The following is a 3,675-nucleotide window of genomic DNA, read 5'->3' on the forward strand; positions in this document are numbered from 1 at the left end:
CAGAAGTCGTGGCTGGATGGTGTTGAAAGCACTGGAGAAATCAAAGAACATGATCCTCACAGTGCTTCCAGGCTTCTCCAGGTGAGTCAGAGCTCGGTGCAGGAGGTAGATGATGGCGTCCTCCACCCCGATGCCAGGCTGGTAAGCAAACTGCAGCAGATCCAATGAAGACCTCGCCAGGGGGCGCAGAAGATTTAGAACCAACCTCTTGAGGGTCTTCATCAGATGTGACGTCAGGGCTACCGGCCTGTAGCTGCTGAGGTTCTTGGGATGGGAGGTCTTTGGTACCGGTACCACACAGGAGGTCTTCCACAGCTGTGGTACTTTCCCCAGTGACAGTCTCAGGTTGAACAGATAACCTAGGATGCCACACAGTTCATGTGCGCAGCATCTCAGGAGCCTGGAGCTGATGTCATCTGGACCTGCAACCTTACGCAATCTTGCCTTCATATATTGTTTTCAGCTTCACCTGCACAACAGCTGTCGTGCCAAGGTAGGTGTCCCCAAAAGAATTGGTTTGCCCTGCGTCAGGAGCACACGCTGGGCTCTCCAAATCACAGACAAACAGTATTCCCCATTTTTTATTTTTAGTTCACAAACACTTCTTAGAACGACCAACTAATCCTGAAACTTTGGAGGTTTTAGCTCTCTGTACAGGGAAGTTACAGGAGGATAAAAATAATTATCAGGCAAAATGTCATTCGTTTGTTAAAAGAATCCCGTCTGATACCACGTGAGAACAATAAATATATAATTTTCTATTGTCACCCTAGAACTGAATGGTAATGTAACGATTATTATTATTATCATCATTGTCATAGGTTTTGGGTGGTTCTTGTGACATATTAACATCACCTGATGCGAGATGTATGTCGGGTTTGAGGCACCTGGGAAGGATCTCAAAGCTGGGTTAATTCTGCTCTAGACTTCAGGGTAACATCAGGATCCTGAATCTAAAACGATGAATTACAACACAGTTTGGTTTTCATGAGGCAGTTTCTCAAAAGAGAAGTAAAAGGAAGTGAAAGAGCTGCTGCGGCTATTAAAAATATCTTTCATTAGTAGGAATCATTTCAAAACTTGTTCATGACCCATCATTTTGAAGTCAGAAGCTGTGAAGAAGTGCTGATGAAGCAGGACATGAAGAAACTCTGTAAGTGAAGGCAGTGACTCTCTGAAAGGCCGTTAAACATGACACTCTCACACATGCTCAGCAGATTTCCTCACAGTATCCAACAGTTACAGTTTCTCAGCAGACATCAAACTAATTCTCTGTGAAGCCATTTATTTCTTTAGAAGTCTGAACACTGTACACGTTTCACAGCAGTCAGTGTGTAAACAGCTGGAACCTGAAAGTCCATTTAGGAGTTTCTTTTTCTTTACAACATTAAAGATCTGGATGAGTTCAACACTGATGGTTTTGTGTCCTCTGAAGAAATGAATTTAATCTGAACACAACTCGTTTCTTTAAATGTTCAGAGGTTTTGTAAAAGCTCATCATTCACTTCCTGACTCCACCAAACAGCTGCTGAGATGACAACGACTCAGGTCAAGAAATGTCATCATCTCAGAGTTCCTCACCTGCTTCCGTCATGTCCATCACGAAGATCCCAGTAGAAGCTGAATGCATGAAGGTCAGTTTGTGAAGTAAAATAAAAACTGAAGGCTCTGCCTCCCATTCTACTTGTGAAGATGATGTCAGATTTTTTCAAAACATTTAAATGTTACAGTGTTTCAATTTAGTTCAGTTTTATTTAAACAGTGCACCTCAAGGTGTTTTGAACATCACTACTGGGCAGTAATGCAACCTTGGTCTGCTCACCATCATGACCCGACGCACAGTCCTGGAGAGGAATTGCGACTCCCGATAATATCGTCCGTGGCTCTTCCCACTGCAGGAAGCAACAGTTTGATACCAGTTAAAGATGGGGAACATGAATACAAATCAAATCATTAAAAATAATATCAAACTTTCCCTCCTTCATACCAAACTTGTCACTTTCCATTAAGGAACCTAAAAAGAATCCAAATTGACCTGGACTGGTGGGGCAGGTGCTGGGTTCAAACTAGATACAGGCTCAATGTAGTCTTAAGAAACTGATCAGACACAAATCTTAAAACCAGTCCTTTTGTTTAAACTTGCTTCATGAGTTTAGTAGTAATGTGGCAGCTGTGAAAGACAGCACAGAGGCACTAATCATGGCAGCACAGGAACAAACTCTGAGCACAAGATCCAAGGAGGCTGGGGTCTATCACACCAGGTAAGATCCCAGGTGCAGGCTGTGTAAAGATGCCCCTGAGACAATCCAGCACATAACAGCAGGGTGCAAGATGCCAGCAGGCAGAATTATTGCGCTAGGATCCTGTGAGACTTCCAGATACAGAAGGACAAACTGGTGATGGTAACCAGCTGGACATAGTGGTGTTGGACAAGCAGAGGAAGATAGACATAGATGGATATAGCTGTAACAAGCAGCAGACTTTATATTGCATATCCTGCCATAAATTGTGTATGGTATGATCTATTAAGGTATGATGGAGTGCCTTCTTTCACATTCAGACATGGATTGATCTTGAGCTAGGCGGATGCAGGCCCCCAGTCTGCGTATTGCCTGGTGCATAGAGTTCAGAGCTATAATACAGAGTTCCAATGTGGAGAGTCTTCAGTGTGTATCAATGTCAGCACCACCAAAACTGGACTATTTCAGACACACAGATGTTTAAACTTTTGGTCTGTTAAGTTTGGCCTTCAGCAGGAACCAAGGGCAGTGATAAGCACCCGCTTTACAGCTGTACATGTGTCTGCATGAGTCCCTCTGTGCTGGTCCTGGGCTTTCTGTTCAAACTTAAACATTTAGATCCTGAACGATCTTGTGTGTCTTTGCTTGAACGAGCATTTGTATCAGTTAGTGGGACTGAAGGCAAAGGATTATAATGAAATTTATTTTGAATTATTGATAATTATGTGATTCTCAAACCAGAAACCCTGGATGACCAGCCAGATCCGCACACTTCTCAAAGCCCAGGATGCTGCCTTCAGGTCGGGCGACTGAGTTCTGTACAGGTCTGCTCAACCTGATCTGAAAGAAGCTAAGACGGACCATAAAAGTAGCATAGAGTCCCACCTGTCCAGCAACAACACACGGGGGGTGTGGTTGGGCATACAAGACATCCGAAACCAAAGAGGCTGCACTGTGAAAACAGGAAACTTAAGTGCACCACTGCTGAAGGAGATAAACACCACAACAGCAGCACCCTGCTCCCATCCTCATCCTCACCTGGTTCCTGCACCGCTCCATTTACTGTAATGGAGCACGATGTCAGACGTGTGCTCCTCATGGGGGATGTTGGCTCACTCGGCGGTAGGCAGAACAGTGGAGCCCCTGAAGCCTAACAGCTGATCCCTGCTGTAAATAATGGGAGGTCAGACCTCCATGTGCTCTCCGGACACAGATGCTGTAAAAATGTGATAAAAAACATGATTGATCCATAAAATTCTGAGACCCACTGTGGAGTAGTACAGTCCACAATAAAAAAAAAACAATAACAAGAAACACAATAACAACAAAGAAAGAGAAAAAAGGACTCCGTCAGGTCGGAGCTGCTGATACTGGCTGCCAGCTCGGAGCGGCGCTGGAAGTAGAAGTACTGAGCATCTCCCTCATGGTCAGCATT

This window comes from Pundamilia nyererei, unplaced genomic scaffold, assembly GCF_000239375.1.
Source record: "Pundamilia nyererei isolate P.nyererei 1_Seehausen unplaced genomic scaffold, PunNye1.0 scaffold00553, whole genome shotgun sequence".
NCBI lineage: Eukaryota > Metazoa > Chordata > Actinopteri > Cichliformes > Cichlidae > Pundamilia > Pundamilia nyererei.